The sequence below is a fragment of the Emydura macquarii genome, unplaced genomic scaffold (assembly GCF_026122565.2).
Source record: "Emydura macquarii macquarii isolate MOO-44397 ecotype Brisbane River unplaced genomic scaffold, CSIRO-AGI_Emac_v2 contig_1253, whole genome shotgun sequence".
NCBI lineage: Eukaryota > Metazoa > Chordata > Testudines > Chelidae > Emydura > Emydura macquarii.
Window position 1 is genome coordinate 13,058,196 of NW_027131390.1, and position 25,783 is coordinate 13,083,978.

Here is a 25,783-nt window from a genome sequence, read left to right on the forward strand (position 1 = left end):
AATTAGATGTAACTGATTTTTAAAGACACTGTCACAGGTTATAGCTTGAGGTCACCCTACCTCCTCCTCCCCCACTTAGGGAAAGGTGGTTGCTTTCCATGATGGCAATCACATACTGAAGTCGGAGGCATGGGATCTAGCCCTCCAGCTAGCAAATCTACCCCCTTCCAGGGGGAATATAAAACAGTCCAAACTGAAAGGAAAATAGTTCCAGGGCTCCTGGGGCTTTGCCCCATGTGAAGGAGAGGGAAGCAGTCTTGCAGGCTCTTGAGGAGGTCTCATGCTCCTGCACTGATCAGGGCTAAGAACTAGTCTGGGGGATTTCAGCGAAAAGAGTCTTTTGAATCACAGAACTCAGGCTGGTCATGCTCTCAAGCTGATCCTCAGTAAGTAATCCAGCATGCTGCTCCGGGGGCTCCACCGCTGCTTATGCTGGAGAACTGCCCCAGCTGGCCCATCACCAGACTTGATAAGACTGGTAAAGTCACCTGTGCAGCTTATCTAGACAACACATTCTAGCTTCCCCCCCATGACATCACTACAGAGCAGAGTTTCTGCCAAAGAAGAAACTTTCATTTTTGAAGAACAACAGGGGCAAATGATTAGTTTAAAAAAAACAAAAAATAAACAAACCAAATATAACCTATGCACAAGATTTCTAGCAGCATGGGACATTGTTGTAACAGCACGGGACATTTCAGTCTTCGGTGATGGGGCAGAGTAAGGTAGTTTGGGTGTCCTTAGTACATATTTCCATGCTGTAACATTTTTTGATTGCTTTTAACTTTAACCTCAAGTGGGAGTTTCCTAACTTTACGACTAATATGTGCTGTCAACTCCTAACTCCATTTTAACATGGTTTTTTCTGTTAATAATATAAAGCCTGATTCAGTATGATACAGAACCTCCCCAACTTCCAGTGAAGTGAATAGGAATAGAGTGAGAGCAACATCTGATTGTCCAGGCCCATCATCACAGGAATTCACCCTTGCAGGACATGGCACATTAGACAGTAGAATAAAAGAAATAATTATAAGTGGGGGCCATATTATGATAATCTTCTTTTAAATCATCTGTTATAAAGACTTGGGCTTACAAGTTTTAGTGCATAGGATTATGATTTTTTAAGTTTTTATTTAGGGTTATTAAATTAATAATTATTCATGTCATTAAAATTAAATTGCAAATATTCTTTGGTGTGCATATTCATTGCCTCAGTCTGGAAGATCCACTGTATTTTGCAGACCACAATACACAAACAAGCACTGGATAACGACTCTTCTATTCCATTAAACTAAGGAATTTAAGAATTGTGGCAAACAGCCGGCTTCTCCTTAGTGGATCCCACGCTTCCACCCCTTGTAGTGGGCCAGGGAATCACCAGTAACCCCATCTCCCCAGGGAGGTACCTTGCTCCAGCTTTCCTCTGCCAGCTAGTGCCTAGGGTTTTCCCCTTCTCTGGCTGCAGAGAAGCACTATCTCCTAGCCTGGGGGAAGCTGCTCCTCCAGCTGCCATAAACCTTCTGGCAGCTTCCTTCTCCCGTGCTTCCCCCTCTTTAGGGAAGGCAGGGTTTAAGTACACCTGGACTCGCCCTTCATTGTGTCCAGGTGTCTCTAATTGCCCTGCAATCATCTCTCCTCTGCTTGCAGGAAAAAGGGCTTTTGGCATTCTTGGGCTTACAAGCTGGCCCTGGTATGCCCTTTTGAGGCCCTCTGGCCTGACTTTATCACAGAATATAAATAATTTTTTCATGGATATTATAAAATTCAAAGTAATACCAAAGCAGAGCATAATAGATTTAAAATTGGTTTCAGGGAAAATGTTGCATGCATACCAAAAGTCAATTATTTCAGTGTCTTTATCTGATCTCAAATTATCAGCTATCCTTGCAACCTGCGCAATGTGAAAGGCAGAATATGAAATATATATTGTTGAAATTAAGACATTCCATAACATTTAAGTCTTTCAGCTACAAATAAAAAAACTGTTTTAACAATGTTTTTCTCATCTTTGATACCACTCTGAGATACGCAAACTGTTGCCAATACTGAAACAAATATCAAAGACAAGCTAATTTTTATTAGTTCCCATATGTATCTGATGGTGTCCACCACATGCTTTGCACACCCAACAGGAAAATTCTCCTTGCTAGCATTCAAAATGTGGCTTCCAATAAACTCTTTAGACTTCACTGTAGAGTCATGATCTGGCTGACGGATGGCCGTGCTATTGTTTCTGATATTCTATTTTGTATTTATAAATATGAATACGAGTGTTTCAGAAAAGACACCTGAAGCTGGATTTACATATGGGCATTTTCTACATCAGTCACATGGGCCTGGATGATTTTGTTATATATAAATCTCTATCTATGACCAGCATATATTAGTCATATCAAGTACAAGAGTCAGACTTTGGCAAGCAAGTGAAAGGGCAAGCATAGGGAAATGGGGTGCTTAGCAACAGTGCGAATTGAACTCTTGTATTCACAAAAAAATCACCTGTCCACCTTTTCCTTTCTTCTATTATCCCTTCGCACTCGGCAACTTTTCTTCCTCTTTTCCTTGCTTTTCCAGCCTCCTCAATCTCTCCCTCTCTTCCCTCCACTATCCTGTAATGCTGGGCTTGGCACCCTCTGGTATACTGGAGATTATTTAAACTTTGGCCCCTTCACAAACTTGTTTGAAGGTGGTGGGTTTTAGTCCCAGCCTGGGCTCCTGATTAGTCACCTCAAGAAGGGATGGCTGGTAACATCTTTGAAATTTTTCTCAGCAGTCTGATGCTTATAGTCAAGCAGTTTGGGAGCATGGAGAACGTCAGCTGGTGCTGGACTAGCTACCACCTCTTTGAAGGGAGAAATTTCCTGACAGGAATAATAAAAATGTTGTGTGGGGCTTTTTTAATCTGGTGCCAGGAGACTATGCTAACCAATGTTACTGCAGAAGGATTTTCATTCTCTTCTTGCTCCTACAGTTCTCTTCTGGATGTTGTGTCTCTTCCTCGCTACCCTTCTCCCACCCTCTCTGCTTTCCTCCCCAGCCTCCTTTTCTCCTGTGCCCTCCCCCCCAGCTCACCTCTCCCTTATACTCCACCCTCCCTACTCGCCAGCTCCCCTTCAAACAGTGAAGTGGCTCTCTATAGCCACTAGGCCACATATTCACACAGGGCCCCCACTCTTGCTCAGGTCCTCTGCTCCCAAAAACTACTCGCAGACCTCAGCTCCATGGTCTTTATTTACAGGCTGTGACCCACCACCATCGGTCAATACACAGTCCGGCCTAACAGCCCCAGAGGCCTCACTGTTTCAGCCACTGACCAGGCGATGCTCACCCTCCTGCTGTGTCAGCTCCCTTTTCGGCTGCCTGTCCCCCCCTCACTGCCTTCCTGTGAGCCTGTATAGCGCTTTGCTAACAAGCCCAGCAGCTGTTCCTCATTGACCCACTCCCTGCAGGTTCACTCAGCTGGCCCCAGTTCCCCTCAGTTAGGGCTCCAGTACTATTTGTGCACCAGGATGGGGGGCTAAAAACCCCTCCCCCAGCCGAAGGGGAGGAGCTATGGGACACAGACTCAACTAATTACAGGGACAATGAATGAAAAAACAGGGATGGGCTAAAGGGAACCTGAAGTGGACACTGAGCCGAGAACCCGGACAGCGCCCACTGCTCCTCAAAGGTAGCCAAGGAGCCAGCGGACGTGGCCCAGAGGAATTCTGCCCGGCTACATGAAGGAATGGAGGAACGGAAATAGGCCCCACAGTCACAGAGCACCCCCTCAGCCAACATCCTCTCCCTGGTGCTGTAGATGGCCACCTTGGTCAAGGCGAGGAGGAGGTTGACGAGGAGGTCCCGCGACTTTGTGGGGCCATGGACGGGGTGCGCATAGATCAGGAGGTGTGGGGAGAAGTGCAGCCAGAATCTCAGGAGGAGGTTTTGGAGGAGCCAGAATAGAGGCAGCAACCTGGCGCAATCCAGATATACATGCGCCAGGGTCTCCCTCACACCGCAAAAGGGACAGGTAGCGGGACGGGGGGGTGAACCGTGCCAGGTACACGCCTGTGCTCCCGGGTCCATGAAGGAGTCACCAGCCGATATCCCTGGCAGGCCCTGGCGCCAAGGTGGAACACAGACTGGCGGAATACAGTCTCTTGCCCTCAACAGGTGGTAAGAGATGCTGCCACTTGGTGTCAGAGCAGGACATGAGGGTGAGAAAATGGAGAGTGCGGAACATGAGTGTATGGAGATGTGCCCGTGGCGCGGTTCGGAGGCGCATCGGCTGCAGATCCTGCAGCCAGCTGAGGGTGTGTGGTGGAGGCAGTCGGGGAGGGGAGGGCTCACGGGACAGGGGGCTGACTCAGTCTGCTTCCACCCAGCACCTGTCACACACTAGAGCAAAGAAATGCATGTAAATGACCAAAACCATGATATAATCTTATTGATGCAATACTTGTCTTGCCATTCCCCTACACTCTGTCTTCACCTGGTTTGTTTGGCCATTCTTAGACCACACTACTGCAGACAGAACTGATGGGCTGGACCCCATGCCTGCACAGAGACCTTGCTAAAATCATCCCTGCCTGTGTACCAGGATCTCTCCCTGTCGTTTCGTGACCTCATACCGTCAACTCTCCAGGACAGGAGCAGTGAATGAAGACTTGGCCCCACTAAATTAAATGGGAGCTTTGCTATTGGCTTCCCGGGGGCCAGAATGTGTGTCTTTTTGTGTTTTATACAATGCCTAGAATGCTGTAGGCCCTGAAGAAAGAGCAGCTCCCTGTGTGGGTTTTTGTCTCTTGTCTTTGTTTGATACATGAAAAGCTTCAACAGTAATTGCTGAAAACAGGTTTTGAAAACTGGAACAAGGGTAGATGTTGGCTAGTCACTGGACCAGTTTTAGGAATGGAGTTTTCAAAGCAGCTCACAAGCACTTTGGCTGGGAGCTTTGCTAGACCAGAGTCTGGGCTATCACATGCGAAGTAAGAAACTGAAAACGAATCAGAGCAATTCGTGACCGACAGACCTTAGCTGGTGTGTAGACGTACCCTGTGAGGTGTGATTGCCAGTATGGACAGACAGACTCACCCTAGCTCTACTCCAGCTAGCATGCTAAAATTTGCAGTGTGGACAGTAAGGCACTGGTGGTGGCTCAAGCTAGACACCTGAGCTCAGACCCAGGCGATCGGGTGGGCTTGGACTTGGATGGCTAGCCTGCACCGCCGGCTATGCAACAACATCCATGTTGCTATTTTAGCGTGAGCCTATCTACCTTGCTGGGAATCACACTGCCCAGCAGCAGTGTAGACATATCCTTAGTTGCAGATGAGCAGCAATCCACTTTCATAGCCAGGGTAACAGCAAAACTCCAGGTGTTGCCAGCTGCCAGTTGCTGCACTTACATTTTCAGCATAGTTTATGTAAAACTTAAACATCTGTTAGCAAATGACTCTGCAGTTATATTTTATTTGACATCATGGCAATGGAAAGCTTGTGAGCTGGCTCTATATAGGTGCATCAGCAGCATGGCACAACAGAGAACGTGAAATAATGAAACCATTGTGCTTACACCAGACATTTATATATTTCAGTGTCTAACAGTGAATCATTGTTACTAAATTATTTATGTCGTCTATAGCATCGTAGCCTGGCAGGGTGTTTTGCAGAGACAATAGAGGACAAGATCACTGTCCTGAACAATTTATAATCAAAGTCAACAGGACTGCAGGGTGGAGTCATTAGTTAGACAGAGAACATAATGACAAATGACAGAGCAGGGGTGAAGAGAAACCGAAGACAAAGGAAAAGAGAAACGGGATTTTGGGAGAGCTTTATTTCCAAATGGTGGAGAGGCTGCTGAGATCTCAAAGTAGGCAGGCAAAACTGACACCTAAAGGTGAACTCAGAGCCAATTTACAGTAGCAGGTAAAGATCGTAACGATTCAACCAGAATACGCTGTCTACCCTGCCTGCCCAAAGGAACCAATTACAAAGCATTCAGATCGTTTATTTTGTTTCAGTGTCATGGGTTTGTTTTTTTTAAATAGTAGGCATAAAGGAGGAAGCAGGTATCTGAGATTAGCAGAGGAAAGGGAGGGAACTTTGAGGAGGGGTTGGGAGGAAAAGATGGATGATGCACTTACACCATTATTACTGACTGATTAGTTTAATGACCATATCTTATCTATCACCTTTATTTTCTATCTCCTTCCTAACTGATTCATGTATTTCAAGACAAGGCACAAATTATGTAAATAGCATACCTAGGAAAGTGACATTAGAATCCGGCTCCTTCAGAAAAGGAAAATACAGGCTGAATATCCAAACAACAAGATCTCCTTTATTGGGAAATAATCTCACAATGGCTATGGTGGATATTTTAAAACTGCACTGGGTGACATATTAGGAAAGGGATAGCCTTATAGTGGCAGGAGCTGAATGAGAAGAGCAAATAGGTAGAGCTTGGAAGAGGGAGTTTCACAATCTCAACATTTCTTGTATTACAGAACAGCCAAACAAAAAAATTGAGATTTCCCACAAACTAAAATTCCAAAAATGAATGTGGTTTGGGTTGATCAAAACAGTTCATTTTGACAGAATCCAAACATTTTCTTCCAATTTTGACTTATTTTTGGTTTTATTTTATATTTTATAATATAAAATCAAAACATTGAAATGAAAAGTCATTTTGAAACACAAACATTGAAACGTTACATTCCTAAGAGGTCAAAATGGAATGTTTTGACTAACACACTTTTTTTTTGCAATTTTTGTTTTGTAATGAATCTTCACCAAAGGAAGCATATTTCCACAGATGTTTCACTTTCAACAAATTTGCATTTTCTGACCAAAAAATGTTCTGTCAGAAAATTTTTGTCCAACTCTACTAATAGGGCTTTTCCCATCTATAATATCTAATATTATGATCACTATAACGCTTAACAATTTTAAATGTAAGAGAGATTGCAGGGACCTTGAGAATTTGGCAGTTCTCTCTGTTGGTTTCATTCTATTCAAAATAAGACTTTCAGCCTATGAGGTTTTAGTTTCAAATAAATGCTCCTTTATGCTGCATTTGTTTGGAGCAACACTGACATTCAGTGGCCAGTTAGGGTTGAAAAGAAGTGCTAATTCTCTATGCTTTTCTGTGTGTTATAGTATACACATCCCAAACTCACTTCCCATCAAAGGCCAGAACCTACAAGGTGCTGAGCACACCCAGAAAAGAAACAAGAGTGCTCAGAACCTTGCAGGATTCAGCCTTGACAAAGGTCGTCCCAGTTGTGCATGCTTTCTGCTGCACATTCAGTGAATACAATATAGCCCTGTTGGGCTATTCCAAATGGTATGCGGCACTTGTGTTATTCCAGTCCACGCTGCACAATTCAAAGCTTACAGAGCGCAGATGTTTTTGTGGTTGTACAAGCCTATCCGAGTTCAACTAAATCATTTTCATATGCTGTCTTCAAAGCAAACCCAGCCCAAAGCTGACATGTTCTAGAAAGGAGAAGTGCTTGCTGTAGGCTTCTGGGCGATGACACTGGGCATAGTTTAATATGATTTAAAGCTGTTCTACAAATATTCGCTTTGAATTACTAATAAGTGCTGTGCAGGCTAATTACCAAGAACCAATAAAATTAATGAAAAAGTCACATTTTGATCGGAGGCAAATAAATAAATGGTATTTATTCAAGATTCCCTCGTATTTTAGACAGACTGAAATTTGCCAAATTCAGTAAAACAGCCAATAGTGCAACACACCCAGGTATGACAATGACTAATCACAGATGCTATAGATTAACATGCATTGATTAGTTTATCTAATCAGACACGACATATCAAGAACAGGGCTGGATCCATGTGGTGAATGACAGATCTTGATTTTTTTGTATTTATTTATGTACATGCTTTTCTACGGCCTCCGTCGCTGATAGTATCTGACCAGCTCACATGCATGCATTCATTCATTTAGCGTCACAATATACCTATGAGGGAGTATTATTCCCACATTACAGGCATAAAGACGGTAAAGGATTTACCCAAATTGTCCCAGGAGGCCTTTGGCAAGGCTGGGACCAGAATACAAATTCCCTCATTCCCATGCCACTGCTTTAAATGTCGGGCCTGAAGGAACCTCAAGAGGTTGTCTCATTCATCCCCCTCCACTGAAGCAGGATTAAATACCATCCCACAATACTTAGTCACCTCTGTAATCTTAGAAAAGTGGGGCATCAGAAAGAGAAAGATGAAAAAGTCAAATGGCCCCAGTGGTCCACAACTTTCCCTTTTCATAGAGCCATCTCGGCAATATCTTCCTTCTCTCCACCTGAGCTGCCCCTCCATCCATCCATCCCATCTCAGGGCATCCCTATCTGCCTGGCTCAGCCCTTCTCTCCTGACATGCTCTGACATGCCTTCCTTCTCCGTCTTGCCCATTTCTCCACGAAACATTATCCTCCACACACACTTACTTCAAGGCCTTCTCTCCCAAAGCTGCTGCTACGTGATTCTCTCCTTCTAGCAGTCCACAGCATTCAGTGATGCTTGCTTACAGCTACCCCACCCTACCCCCCCCCCACACACATTCAGGAGTGAAACAGTTAACATTCCTTTACCATTTTTTCCTTAAATTCCCACTCTCAAAGTCACGCCTGAACCTAGTGATGCTGTTGGTTAATATGGCCATTGTCAGGAACTTGGGGATTTATAGAAAACATTTTATTCATTTCCAATACATTATCTACTTTCACACTGTCAAATATGTCTCTTCTGTTTTGACTGCGCCAGTATGAAGCTGTTCTGTTTTTATTACTGACACTGCACTTAGCACAGAAGGCACAAATTAAGAACTAAGCTTTCCGCTTCAGTTTCCTCTCCCATCACTACTTGAGATGCCATTATAATCATAGACTGCACTGATTTTACCAAAGACCCATAGAAATCACAAGTGAAGGTTGTATCGTCTCACCCATTCTCCTACCAATACAAGTACATTCCTTACAGTTTATTCTTGAGTGGTTTGTCCAGTTCACTTGTAAATGGTTGGGGTGACGGGGCATATATCACTTCCCTTGCGAGACTGTTTCATAGTCAGAGACCCCAGTTTTATTGTTCCTTTCCAAAGTTTAATCCCATTACCCGAATAATAGCCCTAAACAATTCCTCTCCCTGTAAACTCACTGTTATATCCCCCTCTGCAATTGTCATTAAGGCTATGTCTACACTGCATTATTTACAGTGGCACATCTGCACCGCTGTAGTGCTTCTGGTGAAGATACTCTAAGCCGATAGGAGAGAGCTCTCCTGTTGGCTTAATAACTCCTGCCTCCATAAGAGGCAGTAGCTAAATCAGCAGGAGAAGCTCTCTCACCAACATAGCCCTGTCTACACCAACACTTAGGTTGGTGTAACTTATGTCACTCGAGGATGTGGATTATTCACACCCTTGAGCAACGTAAATTATACTGAAGTAATTTGTAGTGTAAACATAGCCTTAGACAAGCTGCACGCTCAGAACCAAATCCTGCTTTTGTTCACACTGGTGTAAATATGGGATAACTTGATCTGCTTGGGTTGATTTGCTGCAGATTTATATTGCTCTAAATGAGATCAAGGGAACCTGGCCCATCGTACATAGATTGGTTAACAATGCTTCCTCCCCGTCAAACATCCTGGGAACTCTTCTCTGAAATCCCTTCCAATTTGTCAATGTCTTGCCTGCACTGAGGCATCCAGATCTGTAACTCAATTTTTTCATCTATTACCTCTGGTTACTCAGGACAAATCTAAGCAGTGGATTTTTGCAGCTCAGACTTATGAGCATGCTATGTCTTACCATTCAATACTTCACCATAGCCACTTACCATTCTCTGTCCCAAGCACACATTCCTTGAGCACCCAAGCTGACCTCAGTGGAAGCTGAGTGCACAAGGACAACCAGGTTGCAGCAGCTATGATTTAATCCCCTTCTCTTTATACTAAAACATGTATAAATTCATCCCTCCCCTTTCAGCAATGCTTAAATTATCAATAACAGTTCCGTGGGAGTACATGATGGTGACAAGGGGTACTGCATCCAGCAGCTTTCAAGTGCTTGCCTAGGCTCTCTGCATTCACATGTGGGGATCTTCCCACTTAGTCATATTCTCACCAGTCATTGCCACCCTAGCTTTTCCTCGATTTGGAAAAGGGATGCCCAACCTGTCGCTCACAGAGCGTTTCATAAGGCCCGCAGTCTGCTTTAACACAACATACTAATGCCCAATTCGTTAGTGCTTTGTCATCATGTTGACATTTTAGTTTAGTAATTCTGTATATAGGTTGTTTCTATCTAAATACATACAAAACAAGCTGAACTTAAAATATAAATCAGCACAAGTGACTTTAAATCTTATTAAAATTTGTAGAATCTGTTTGACCCACACAAGGTTGTGCCGAGGTTTATGTGGTTCTCCTGTGTAATAAGGTTGGGCACCACTGATTTAGAGTACATCAGCGTTTTCATTCCAGGTCCATGCGTGGGAAGGGGTTTTTCTTAACTAGGTTCTTGGCATTTCCTGCTTTGTTATACTATAGCTTTCCACAGAGGTATTTTAGGATAACGTAATTTCAGAGGCAAAGCTCTTTCTGGACTTCAGCCTCTTAGGTAGTGGAACATGTCCATGCAAGGGATATCCTGGATCATGCACCTGTTTTTGTCTCTCCTTTTTACTAAAGGCATCCCACCTCACCGATGGTGATGCTATTCCCACAAGGCAGTAGCAGCAGTGCAGGAGTCAGTTTTAGAGTCCTTGGGATGATCCTACAGGATTGATTGAGTTCAGTATCAATTTTGTGTGCATGGTTTAAGTGTGATCATGCTGTAGTACAATATCCTGGAGATGATCGACACAAGGCAGGGCTGGTTGCTTGGAGTGTTTTGGTATCAGCTCCCTATTTTGTGCTAGCACACAATTCTTTCTTTTTTAGTTTCTTGATGATTACTCTTTGAATGTCAGCATTCAGCCTAATATGACCCATAGGTACAGTGGATGTTCACAATGCTCAAAGACTGTGCCATCCCACAATTTCTAGAGTTTGTGCTTGGCCTGATGGTGTTTCAGGTGGAAAGTGCACACTTTTGTCTTGCTAGGGTTGGCATTCAGGAACCATCTGTGATAGTATTTTCCAAGTACGGTTAGTGAACCAGCTACAATGCACTCAATGTCTTCAAATCTTGCCAACTGAGTAGCAATGAAAAGATCATCTGCATAAATGAATTTTCTCATATCGAGAAATTGTGGTTGGTCTTTTGTGTAAACATTAAACAGCAAGGGTGATAGCATTGAACCTTGTGAGAGTACATGGCATAAACTTTTCTGATGATTCTTCTTCAAAAAGAAATGGTGATTTGTGAGCAGAGAGGAGATGATCTGAACTATCTTGCTATTTCTCAAAATTCTTGCCAAGATCAGTAGAAGTGCACAATGGTCACAGAGTCATACGCACCCAACAGATCAACAAACACAGGACTTGTAATTTTATATGTTTCAAAGCCATGTTGAATGTATTTAGTTAGGTTTACAACTTGGCCATAGCATAAACATTCTGGGCAGAAACTAGCTTGGTCATCAGTCAGCTGCCCTGCTACTATTGGTGCTATTCTACCCATTATCATCATCTCATAAAGCTTGTAGGTCGAGCAGCATAAGGACATTGGGTGATAACTTTGCAGAGTTAGGGTCTTTACGTGGTTTGAGTAGTGCAACCAGTTCAGCCTGTTACCACAACCAAGTTATCTGCACTGTCTCCACACAGGAATTAAAGAAGTCAAGCAGCCACTTTTGTGCTCTTTAGGGAACTGTTACTACACTTCGGGATGATAGATCATATCGAATGGTTGCCTTCCCACATTTCAGGGCTTTCATGACTGTTGTCAGCTCCTCATTATTGAACTGCTCATTGTGAACTTTGCGGTTTCTGAGGAGTGCGCAAAGTTCCGGCTTGACTTGTTTCAGTCTGCACTTTACTCTTTGGGCTGGTTTACCATTCAGGATGAGTTGGTGCTTGACTTGGCTGGGAGAAACTGTGGTGATGTGCTTTTGGTTATTGTCCAGCAGGGTTCAGCTTGAGAATAGTGCTTTTTTGCTATTATAGCACTGGTTTGTCGTTTCAATCAGCTTCCTCCAGTGGTTGTGCATCTCCTTTTCAATCTCTTTCGTAGGCTCTGAAAAGATCCATCCATGTCAAACAACTCTGAATATCTCGTACACTGTTGGCTTGTCTGTTCTGAAAGCCCAGGTACATATAGTCTCCAATATCCTCTAAGGATGTGTTTGTGGGCAGTCTTCCACACCGGGGAAAAAAATTCTCCACAGTGCCCATGTATTGGAGTAATGTGACAGCTGGATTCATCTAATTTGAAGTTTGTGAATAATCTGTCGGGCTTGTTTGCAATAGAGATGGGTGAGCACAGCAAAAATGTATAAAAAGAATAAAACCCATCAGTTTGCTTCACAGAGTTTTGCAGACTCTTTGAGCCAAGATTTTTCAAAATAACTAGTGATTTTGGGTGTCCAGCCTGGAAGTCCTTAAAGGGGCCTAATTTGGATAGGATGTTCAGCGTTTTCTCAAAATCAGTCCTCTTGAATGTATGTCAAGATGGGCACCCGTAAGTGGCACCCAAAATCATCAGTGACTTTCGAAAGTCTTGGCCTTATTCACGGATTCATGAGCAGGCAAATGAGTTTTCAGTTGCAAAAAAGTTTGCGGAAAGAAACAGCATTGCAAATGTAGAGCGACTGAACATTCACTACAGCATTTGAACCCATTTTGCAGACATCCTTTAAAAGATCTTTACGTTGTCTGTGCAATAGATACAAATTACAAATGTTTGTGGATAATTTGCAACAGAAAGGGGATCATTCTTCCTGGTTGTAAAGTTTTGGTGACAGATCATCCAAACAGGGGAAAGGCGCTATCATGTGATCAATCAAATAGCAAATCCCCAGGGTGACCAGTTCACAAACAAACCATAGGCTAACATCTGTGCACAAATTAGTCAAACAACTGCATCCAGCAAATTAATTAATGAAAATCATAACCTGTCCAAAGACATAGTACCCACCCTTTAAAAGTTTCTTCCATTCTGAAAGATTTTATCTAGTTAAAGATATTCCCAAGACAAAATGCTTGATACATGGAGAGGTCTCACAAACCCACAGAAACGCTTTAAATGTCTCCACTGTAATTTATGAACAGAAATATGGGTTAAATTAATTTGATAAATTGTTTGTAGCAAATAATTCAGGCAGGCATAGTTTACACAGACAGCTTATGTAAAGTGAAATGTCATCAGAAAAGAGGAAGTATTCCTGCTGTGAGTCTAATTGACCAAGTTCATGACTGATGAAACTCCATCAGTTTCAGTGGTGTTAAAACACAGATGGATTTTGCCTTGTCTTTTTAATGTAATATACATTTTTACATTGCACTTTTATGCCAGTCAGCATGGACAAATACTAAACAAATATCAATGTTGCTTCGTAAAGCACAGTATGCTGCACACCTTTACTTCAAGACATAACTTATCTTCTGCCCCAGCTCGATCCCTTAACGAATTTATACTCATATAATTAAGGCCCTACTTCATTCGCAATATTACAGATCCCGCAATATTAGGCTTCCACCACAATTATTTTCATTAATATCTCAGTACAGACAAGTCTTCAGAAAGCAAAGACAGGGCATGGAGAAGACCCACTGTAGTGGGGTATACTGCATTAACATTCAATGCCCGTAAATTGTAAAAGGCTAACGTGAATTGGCTCGATTTCTACAGCAGTTATGTTAAGACTTTTAGTCTTCTAAATGTTATATTGTAGAGGTCACTTTTTTTTTTTTGTTAATGAATGTGATATAGTTGCAGCGAAATGTCTGGTTATCAGAACAATTATGAGGCATAACATAATACTTGAGTGTTTATATCATTCAGCAATTTTTTCTTAAACAAATAGTCTACTCTGGCTTTTCCAAATTACTGCTTTTAATAAAGGTCCAATATTATTTTTCCATTATTTTCCATGTCTTGGCCACAACTTAGCTGCAATTATTTGAAGCTCATCCCACGATTCAAGTAGGGCCTTACATATAATCCTATTTGTAATAGATACAGTTCAATATGTGTTACCAGATTTGCCCTTTACCTTGGGGTATGCTCATTTATTAGGGTTACCTTCCTGGAAGGGGGATGTGATTCTAGGGGTGTGATTCTATTAAATTACTTGTGTGTTCATACGGCTACAAGCCCCCTCCCAAGGGAGCTATCCTGCAGGACCAGGTTTTCAGGGCTGGGTTCCTCCAGCACCAGATTCATATAAACCCCCACAGATACACACACACATTTCAGATTAACTGAGTGCATCTGAGCGGACCGGGCTATTAGCACTGTCAGCTGACCCCTTATGCGTCCCTGAACTCAGCAGGCTGGGTGATACCACATTTTCAGTGGCCAGCCTTATATGCGCCTTTGCAATGCACCAGAATAGAGCAGGCTGGGTCCAAACAGCACCTTTTTGACTACTCCCCTTAATTGCCCCTGGACTTAATCAGGCTGGGTCAAACAGCACCTTGAGCCACACCCTTATTTGCCCCTGGACTCCATAGGCTAGGCAGAGTAGCACTTCCCGGCTGTCCCCTTCATATGCCCCTTTACACCACAATTGTTCTAGCAATAACCCCCTTGGTGAGCACACGCCATAGGATTTTTGGGCACTCAGAGATCTTTGGCTTAGGTAAGAGAAGCGTTGCTACAGAGCAAGATAGGGACCAAGAACACAAAGGAGTAAAATAAAGTTTGGAGAGAGAGGGAGAGAGAGTGGCAACCAGCTTAATTATAACAGTTATTTTATTGCTAGGTATATAAAACTTATGATGCTAATAGTAATACCATACCAGGAGAGAAAAACAATCAAATGCTTACAATACTACACAATTACAGTTAGGGGATTGGAGAAAACTATCCCAGGTTTGATTACAAAAGTTGGCTGAGGTGATTTCAGAGCCGTTGGCTATTATCTTTGAAAGCTCGTGGCAACAGGGGGAGGTCCCTGACGACTGGAAAAAAGCAAATACAGTGCCCATCTTCAAAAAAGGGAGGAAAGAGGATCCAGGGAACTACAGACCTGTCAGCCTCACCTCAATCCCTGGAAAAATCATGGAGCAGGTCCTTAAGGAATCCATTTTAAGGCACTTGGAGGAGAGGAAGGTGATCAGGAATAGTCAACATGGATTCACTAAGGGAAAGTCATGCCTGACCAACCTGATTGCTTTCTATGATGAGGTGACTGGCTCTGTGGATGTAGGGAAGGCGGTGGATGTGATATACCTTGACTTTAGCAAAGCTTTTGATACTGTCTCACACAGTATTCTTATCAGCAAGTTAAAGAAGTATGGGTTGGATGAATGGACTATAAAATGGATAGAGAACTGGCTAGAGCATAGGGCTCAACGAGTAGTGATCAATGGCTCCATGTCTAGCTGGCAACCGGTCACAAGCGGAGTGCCCCAGGGGTCGGTCCTGGGGCCGGTTTTGTTCAACATCTTTATTAATGATCTGGAGGATGGGGTAGATTGCACCCTCAGCAAGTTTGTGGACGACACTAAGCTGGGGGGAGTGGTAGATACCCTGGAGGGTAGGGATAGGATACAGAGTGACCTAAACAAACTGGAGGATTGGGCCAAAAGAAATCTAATGAGGTTCAACAAGGACAAGTGCAGAGTCCTCCACTTAGGAAGGAAGAATCCCATGCACAGCTATAGACTGGGGACCGACGAGCTGGGCAGCAGCTCTGCAGAAAAGGACCTGGGGGTAACGGTGGATAAAAAGCTGGATATGAGTCAGCAGTGTGCCCTGGTTGTCAAGAAGGCTAATGGCATATTGGGCTGCATTAGGAGGGGCATTGCCAGCAGGTCACGGGAAGTGATTATTCCCCTCTATTCGGCATTGGTGAGGCCGCATTTAGAATATTGTGTCCAGTTTTGGGCCCCCCACTACAAAAAGGATGTGGACAAGTTGGAGAGAGTGCAGCGGAGGGCAACCAAAATGATTAGGGGGCTGGAGCATAGGACTTATGAGGAGAGGCTGAGGGAACTGGGCTTGTTTAGTCTGCAAAAGAGAAGAGTGAGGGGGGATTTGATAGCGGCCTTTAACTACCTGAAAGGGGGTTCCAGGGAGGATGGGGCTAGGCTGTTCTCGGTGGTGGCAGATGACCGAACAAGGAGCAACGGTCTCAAGTTGCAGGGCAGGAGGTCTAAGTTGGACATTAGGAAAAAGTTTTTTACTAGGAGGGTGGTGAAGCACTGGAATGGGTTACCTAGGGAGGTGGTGGAATCTCCATCCTTAGAGGTTTTTAAGGTGAGGCTTGACAAAGCCCTGGTTGGGATGATATAGCAGAGGTTACTCCTGCTTTGAGCAGGGGGTTGGACTAGATGACCTCCTGAGGTCCCTTCCAACTCTAATATTCTATGATTCTAAAGTTATACCTGGACTGAGAGAGAGAGGGAAAGAGACAAAAAGTGTGTTGGGGGAAGAAGGGGGCGGGGGGGGGGGGCAGTCTCACCACTCCATGCAGCTCAGAGGTTCCCAGGAATTGGCGGGTCAGCTTAGGGTCTTGGAACGCTTTGAGTCTGGCAGAGGTCCCAGCAGGATCAGTCAGGAAAAGGGGGAAGTTCCAGTGGAACTGATGCAGCATTATGGATCCAAGAATCAGAACAGAGGTTTGACTTCTGATAGGGGGTTTTGTAGACCCCAGGTTTGTTTATGGATAAACAATGTCTGGACAAAAGGAGCTGATCCTTCCTGGAAGGGCAACTTTCCTTGAGAGAGAGCTCACAATACAACCAGGTTTCAGTGTTTTGCATGTCAATAACTAGAATGGTCTGATAACTGTGGAGCTGGATGTGTACAGGTGTTAGTTCATTTACATGAATTTACAAGAGCAGGGATTTCCCAACATGCAGTGCTTTCCTGCTTCAGCAATCCCAGAGTTCAGTGGTTGTTCCATCTTCGATGTAGATGAGGCTTCTGTTCTCCGTTCATGTGCTAACTGAGATGCTTATGAGGCATGGGGAGTTGTCTCACCCTTGATGGGAGGGTTTTAGTTGCGTCTCCTGCCTTTTCATATTGAGAATGCCTTTAGTTTCTGGTTCAAGCAGCCTTTGGTTTCTGGTGTGTGTGTGGCAGGGGTAATTCAGGTGAGCCAGAGGGAGAGTTGGGATTTTGCACCCTGGTTCCCCAAGAACACAGAGCTGCCAGATAACGTTTCCATGAAAAAAGCTAATATCCTCAGAAGCGTGAATTCCTGGTACTCCTTCACTCATCGAGCTGTGTGCCAGACCATGCTGGATGAGCTGGGAGCAAAACAGAAATTTGTCTTACACTTTTTAAAAAAGGAATTAGCAATAATATTGATAAATGTGTGAAATGCATGAAGGGCAAGTAATTTTTTGCTTTAACATGATTAATGCTGATTTCAGTGGCTAAGTTCCCCTTTCATTCAAAGCATTATTTAATTAAAAGCTTTTAATTTGGCATCTTCATTTCCTGGGTAGCTGACTTTTTGTTAAAACCTCTGCATAACACAATGCTGAGCATTTTCATTTATTAAGTATCTCTCTGGCAGAACAATCATTAGAAAGCAGTTTACTCTGACATGACTGAATTTTACACACTTGGTTTTGTGCACATTCCATAACCCTATTTTCCAAAGCAGTTCAATAAAAACTGTTTTTTCCTGTGCAGATCTAAACTGATTTGAATTGATTTCACTAATAATCTTTAATGACCCCCTTTATCGGAGCATGCCTCCAACACAGAAAACCTACTGATGTTTTTTTAAGTATGAATGAGTTATGAACTGTTTTAACTCAAGTAAGCACTATTAAGCCAGCACAAATCAATAGCGATTTAATTTCCCTGTTGTACATCCAAGGCAACCACACAAATCAAAGTAACCTAATGATATGGAAAAAAAAGTTTGCAGGCTTGATTATTAAGACAAGAAATTGAATCTTGGCTGGAAATATTACTATGAAATATTGAGACAAGAGAATATTTATAAAGTCCATACATAGAGGCATATACTACATGTAAAGGAATGTACTATTGTCCTACAGATAATTTTATATATGTGGATAATTCTAGTCAGGATAAGATACAAATATCTGATAGCATATGTTTATTTATTTAAAATAATCTATAGCACCCACCTCCACATTTACGGTTCATACAGTTCAAGTTGCTGAGTCCCCTAAGTGCCACTGCAGAGTTTCACAGGATCACCCCCTTCCTAGCATGGCTGTATCTGCTAAATAAATTATTCCAATTGAGGGATTGTGACTCTAATATTGGATGTGGTGTGGCCTTGTTAAAATAGGGCAAATTCCCCAAGGACTCTGGCATAACTGGTTTAGTCCCCACTATGATGGTTCTGAAATGACTTGAGGAAAATAGATGATCTTTTCCTACTGTGTTTTAGAAAAAGTACATAGTTCAATCCCAGGACGATTGTGGGAACCTGTAACTGACACAACTTTAGGTGTGCTCTCACTTCACAGCTGCAGCAAGTCCCTTTCTTCGTACTTTCACTGCATTTTTAATAACTTGTCACTAACAGTGGGGGCAACACTAGAAGCTTCTGAGGAAAATGCATGAAACCCGATAGTAGGGAGATTGTGAGAAAATCTCCCTCAGTGAAAGGATCTACAATCGTCCTGATCCCTAATAGTTAGATGGGTTTGAACTCTGGATTGGGAGATTATATATCCCTTCCAAACTTCATTTGCATGAACTCTAACAATTCTGGATATTATTGTTATCCATAAAAATGTACAATCCCTCTGACTGTTGCTAAGCTTTTGGCATTATCTGCATACTGTGACGATGAAATACAGATTACTTATACATGTGTGAAAAAAGTATTTTCTTTACTGTTTTGAATTTGCTCAATTCTAGGCAGACAAAAAAAAGGGGGGGGGGGAGATAAGGAAGGCAGGGAAAAGTACACAACATATAAGCAGAATGGTCAGAAGAATGACTGACACGTATACCATGTTAGTTGCTCTAATTTCTTCCTTTCTCCTCTCAATATAAATTATACCCAGATGCCCTTCTGTCCAGCAGTTTTCAGTTCCCTTTAAATTGTGAAACATACCAAAAACCCTACACTGAAAAGTTAAGGTTGTAAAAGTAACTCCTTGAATATTTTTGTCCTGCACTTTGAATGAGGCAGGGATCCTGTGGAAAAAATAGCATGTGATCATGTAATTAGAGATTCTCATAATGCATACCCACAATGGAGTCAAAATCTGGTTCCATAAGCAACCTTCAGTCTGGAATCTCCTAAGTTTGAATGCTTGACTTTTCAATTTAATGTACTTCAATTTTTTTTTTTTTAATTGCAATTTCCCAAGTTTTTAAAAAAGCAACCTGAAAAAAAAAATTCCATCATGTGGAACCATATTGACCCCTACAGGGATTGTCAGAAGGGCTGGAACCTCTAGATCAACAACTCGAATCTCTTCCCCACTTGAGCCAATGGAGTTACTGGTAGCGGTAGTAGGATGTTATCCCCAGAGGCTATGCCTACATTAGGAGCTAGGGATGATTGTTATTCCCCTACTCCTGTACACATATTTGCACTAGCTCTCATTGAGCTAGTGTGAGCATAAAAAATGACAGGATAGGCACAGTAGCACAGGTAGCAGCAGCAGAAACATGTCTGAGTCGTGCAAAGTACATACTCACAGTCAGCCCTGACTCCGCTGCCACTACCAGCGCTATTGCTGTTTATAATTGTGTTAGCTCGATGAGAGCTAGTGCAAGTATGTGTCCATAAGCAGGGGAATCGCACCCTATCTCCTAGTGTAGACATAGCCTCAGGAGATGATAGCCTACTACTGCTACCAGTAATTCCATTAGCTCCAGATATAGACTGAGAAGATCAACCACTTGAAGAGGATAAGGCACATTGCTAGTGGGTGTCAAAGCTATGTGCTGGACAAGATAAGAACATTGGGACTCATAAATCCTGAGTTCTAGCCCAGTTTGTGGAGAAAAGTCATTACAGGCTTCTGTTCATCCCTAGCAATTCCCCTGCCCTAGCCTTTCCCATTTTGTCATCTCTGCTCCTTTCCCGGTCAGCTTGTCCTTCCCTCATCCTCCACCCCGTTACTCCTATCTGCAGTCAGATCGGGCTGTTTCCATCATAATGTCTGGGCATTAGCAGGACAGGGCATTGGAAGCACAGGAAAAAGACTTTCTGCTGTCAGTTACAGTGCCCCGCCCACCTGGACCGTCCCCTTTGGAACTGGTGTATCTTACCTCTTCTGCATGGCTTCTTGGCTCCTTTCTGAAGGGTCTCCTTTACCGAAGCAGAGCATGAGTCAGTATCTTCAAGATACAGATTTGTTCCAAGAACCTCTATGGGAGCAGAAGTGGCACTCCAGTGGGAAGTGTTGGATGTTCAATGGTTATCAAGGCTTACATACACCTTAATATCCTCTCTGCTGTGATGCTTTAAAGGAACTGTCTCCGATATATATAAACTCCATTAGCTCTATTGTGGCATCTGAACTACTAAGGATATGTCTAACCTACACTTTGAACTGGAGGTGTAATTCCCTGCCTGAGGAGACATACTCATGCTACCTCTGATTGAGCTGGTGCGCTACAAAAAGAAATGCAGCCACAACAGTGCAAGTGGCATGAGGGGCTAGGCAGCTGAGTATATACTTAGTGTAATCGCAGTGACTTGAGCACCAGGAGGGGTTAGTTGCCCCAAGTACAGTCTGGTCTGAGACACTATTTTTAGCAACTAGCTTAATCAGAGCTAGCGCGGGTATGTCTCCTCAAGCTGGAAATTACACCTCCAGCTTTAAGAATAGACCCCACTTCACAGGTAGTCACTGCACAATATCCTGGATTGAAGTGGGTATTTATGCACTGGTTAGACATAGGCCATGTCTATTCTGATGGCAGCAAATTCGCCGCCGCTAGATCAATCTTTCTGGATTGATTGAGCAGTCAGTGTAGACCCACTCAATCGATCAGGAAGTCGACGCTGGTAAACCACCCCCTCAAGTAGCGTAATGCTGCGTCGACGGGTGCAGCGCAGTGTAGACAGCGCGCAGAAGGGAAGCAGAGCAGTCGACGTGAGTTATGCAAGCTACTCTGCATAGTTTGCGTAACTCCCGTCGACTGCCGCCGAATCTCCAGGTAAGTGTAGACCAGGGCATAGTTATGTCCCCTAGAAGAGCAATGGGAGTCCAGCAGCAGTGACTTAAAGTGTGGGGCAGTTGTAGGGCACAGAACAACTTCAAAACAACAAGAGGAAGAGATGGAGGTGAAGAAAGGGACTCACAAATGACAGATTGGTAGGAGAGGTTTCTTTCTTCTGCTTTTCTGTAAATGTGTATTTAATGCACCTATTAAAAACTGATTTTTTCACTTTATAAGGAAAACTCACTGTGCCTGAGTTGAAAACGTGACCTCCAACGTTCTACCTCTTCACATTGCAACTAAGAGTAGGAAAAATTGTGCACCACCACCCTTTTCTGATTCTTGTAAATTGGCATTTCTATCACAATCCATATTTTCCACATGAAATAAAAAAATAGTGGTCATTCTGATCAGTTTATAGGAGCCACTTGGGAAGCAAATTTTAGGGAGAAATGACACTGCCACGATTGGAAGGTGTGAACTGGAGTTTCCCAAGTTGGAACTTTTTATCTTGAGGGGGTAGGGTGGAGAGAGAGAGAGACTGTGTACATGTGCATGTGTTTGAGACAATTGCCAGTACCTTCACATGCTATAAAAATAAAGGGGACCTTACTAAATCAGCAGTCAGGTATAGTACCACCTGTCAAGTATTAAGGGACAGATCATAAGCCCATTAAAGTCAATGGCAACACTTCTATTGACTTCAATAAGATTAGGATCAGGTCATAAAGACCCCCCTCCCACTAACAATTTAAAGATTCCCTTAAAACCTCTCAAATTAAGAATATTAAAGATCAGCAAATCAGGACTTTAATTTCACTAGACTAGGAAATTGGGAAAGACTGCCATTGATTTTAATGGGCTATGGATAAGGCCCTAAATAACCTAGAAAAAGATGTAAACTCAGAAGTGATTACATTTGCAGAAAATAAAATGTAAGGCAGTAACACACAAACAGGAAACAGAAGCTAGCTGGGAAGTAATTTGGAGAGGTTGTGACTATATGAAGGAAGATGGAGTACACAGAAAAAAACATTTTCTAGTAGGGAAAGAGATTAGTACTTCTGAACCTATTGAATTCCATATTTAGGGTTAACTTTGTGTGGTGTACAGTAAAGGCCTGATTCAAAATCCAGTGAAACACATGAAGACTATATACAGATTTCACTAGGCTGTTGCGCCAGTCTCTAAAAAAAAACTGAAGGGCACACATTGAACAAGGAGATAAAAACAGCCTCCTTATTCACTCAGCATTTTAAGACTATATTGTAATGTGGACAGAGGGCAAGAGTTAAGGTTGTGACAGCAAATTTGTAATTTTCTGATTTGAGTGCCTTACTTGTGCAACCCAGCTGTTTTTTCAGTGCAGGTTTTTTTAAAATGTGATTTTTATATACATATCCTTCCCATCCTTATGCTTTTAACTAATAAAATGTGAACTTTTGTCTCCGATTTGGAATCTGAACACTGAAGTACATGAATTAACATTTTTGTGGTAAGAATTTAAGAATAATCTTAATCCATAATTATATAATTTAAAAACTGTATCCTAGAATCAACTGACACACAAAAAAGCTTATCCTGACATCAGTTACATTGTTTTCAGTTCTCTTCTCTCCTCTCACATCCATAGTTATTTTCATTCAGCCATTTTTTAATATGTAAATATCAGTATTGGTGTTTTTCTGTAAATATTTACAATATGTTTTGTTAAGTTAGCGTGAATTATATTTTAAAGCCGTTTAAAAAAAACCAATAAAGCAACTGAAACTATTTTTATCCTTGAGTTGCAGTGCATCTCCAGAAACGTCACTTAAAATAAAACCCCCACACATTTAAACCACATTTGCTACAGAGAATTAAATAGAATATGTAATTAAGTGGCATCTTAAAGACCCTCTAATACCAGGTTTTAAAAAATATGTAGTATCAGGAAAAGGCCACTAGATTACCACATTACTAATGAGATCTTGTTCTTATTACTTTATTACGAGAATGAATTAGTTGTTCTACATATTCATTTTCTGATGTTTACAAATTTAAAGGCCAACCCTGCAAGTTCTTACTTGCGGGCAAGTGAGGACTACTCCATTAGGTAACAGTTATCAGGCTGAAAAATAAGGGATCAGGCTTACAAAGCATAAAATATTTCTTTAAGGTAAGAGGTAAGAACACACTCTGATCCTCACCTGTAGGGGCTGGAAAAATACTTAAGATGGACAAGAAAAGCCTGAATATAATAAGAGGAAATTTAGGTTAGGATGTTTTTCATAATTCACTGTAAAATCAATTAGTGGACTTACTTGATAAAGGATGTCACTGAAACATTAACATTAAAGCTGTTCAAAAGCATCACACACGTTTGTGGTTTCTGTGCCTGACCCACAATGGATAGACAGGATCAGGCCCTAATGCAGGGGAACATGTTAGATGACCCAGGTCCTCTCCAGATGTATGATCTGATCTGTACGGCAGACCAACTGAAAGAGGATTTAGTCATAGTGGAAGAGGTTTAACTAAAAGAGGTTTGACTAAAATTGAATTTCGTTCGCACTACCTTTGTCAATAAAGCGACAACACACACACAATGATTTACGACCCATTGAGAAAACTATTGTTTATTTAGAAAAAAGGTTACACTGGTAGAATTCAGCAGATAAAAAAAATTCTTTTTTAAAAATGTCATTGTGAAACTTTTCAGACTAAAGTTCAGCGATACAAAGCTCCTGTAGTTGTAGAATTGAAACCTAATTTATTTCGGTTTTGAAAAGAGTATTTTCCAATCTATCTAAAAACATCATGACAAACAAAGGTGTGGCAAGGGACAATTGAGTGCGGGTTTGTTTGGTTTTTTTTCTTTTTTTGTTTTTTTAAACAGCTCAATGTTGTACACATAATATACAAATAATTCCTAAGCATTGCATGAAAACAGTGCTCCCACTTGGTTTTTAGTCACTGATATTAAAAACAGGCCAAGTAATAAATAAAAACTGAGTTTAAATGAGGTAAATTCAAAAATGGTTCAATAACTGTTTATTTATGGTTTTCAGACATCTAAAAGAATGCATTTCAGATTGAAAGAATTACTAAACTCAGGCAGTATTTAGACAACCTAAAGAGGAACTCTGTACACATGAAACCTCATTTGCACTGTGGCAACTGTTTGTTTGCAGCACATTGTGCTAAAATATGGAATAGGTAACACTTTCAGCCAGGTACTGAAAATAAATGTGTGAGAAACTAAGCAACAAGTTAAAATACAGTAATGTACAACTCAACAATTAAATCTTCAGCATGGGGGAAATAAAGCAGAGAACTGAATAATTTAAGGAGATGCAGATGGGTCCTCTTCATTCACAAATTTCTGTGCAATCTATACTCTTGAAAATACATTTCTGGTCACAGCTGGATATCTTCCACTTTCAACCTCACCTACAATAAATATGTATGCCAATGCAATTAGATATCATTTCTAAAGAATCAGAGGATTTAGAATTTATTTTCATTCACAACCCAAAGAATGAGTGTAGAAAAATACTATTTTAATTAGCCACTCTGATTATCTTTAGGTTTTTCAGATAATTACTTCAGTTTCCTACTTTGTGTGTGTTAGTGTAGTTCTCATTACAATCAGGCACTGGGATTATAAATAAAAATAATGAAAAACTCTGCTTAACAGAGATAAAAATGCAACAAAAGAACAAGTATTGGCTTGTCAAAAGTAAAATTCAACAAGCTGTTGTAAAAGTTCACTATCCCAAGAAGATTAATATGTCTAAATAAGAAATAAAAGCAATGAATATAAAGTAATACACACATTACAAAGAATATACTAGAAGAGGTTGCACAAGCAGCAGAAATGGAATTAGCCGCCAAAATTTTGTGTTGCTGTAAAAGCACGTTTGCACACTTACCCATGCAAATGAGGGAGAGGTAAAGTGAATGTTATATCAGATGCCCCCTTAATTTACAGCAAGAAATAACTGGATGTGTATTCCTAAATGTGTAACTGACATTTACTTAAGTGCTTGTTTCTGACACTAGCTACAGAAACTGTATTTTTATTATTATAATTCATTTGAATATATTTCAATTCTCCATTTATGAAAGCATACATACAGGAACCTCTGGTCACATGTAGTTTGGTATTCTAATATAAGATAAGCTACACAAGTTAGCCCCAATAGCACTCTATCCTAGGCTCAGAACTCAGCCTGCTCATGCACACTCACTCAAGAAAAAATTTAAGTAAATCAATATGCTTGAGACTATTTCCCGAAGGTCAGCAAATACTGACTTTGTTGGACTAATGGGAAGTAAACTGCATAAATGAGGGCCTTTCAGAAAACACAGCTCACAGATGTTCAAATCTAATTTAACTGCAGAGAGAAAAGTGCCCCCAAAATAGCTAGGACCCTGACTCCTAGCATTATCTCTTTCCCCATAGGCCTCACCAAAGGGCACCTGTGTGATTTTCATTACCCAGAAACTCCCTTCAGATACCTGCTTTTGGCTTCAGCAGCTAGGCAAGCAATG

General features: G+C 41.8%; 1 protein-coding gene across 1 annotated transcript in view; it reads right to left on the reverse strand.

The window, feature by feature from the left end:
* Positions 1 to 23,849: 23,849 nt before the first annotated feature.
* THOC2 (THO complex subunit 2) overlaps positions 23,850 to 25,783 on the reverse strand; it is a 97,704-nt gene continuing 95,770 nt past the window's right edge. The window contains exon 40 of the mRNA XM_067548189.1: positions 23,850 to 24,679. The gene's annotated coding sequence lies outside the window, so the exon portion shown is untranslated. The remainder of the gene's footprint in view (positions 24,680 to 25,783) is intronic.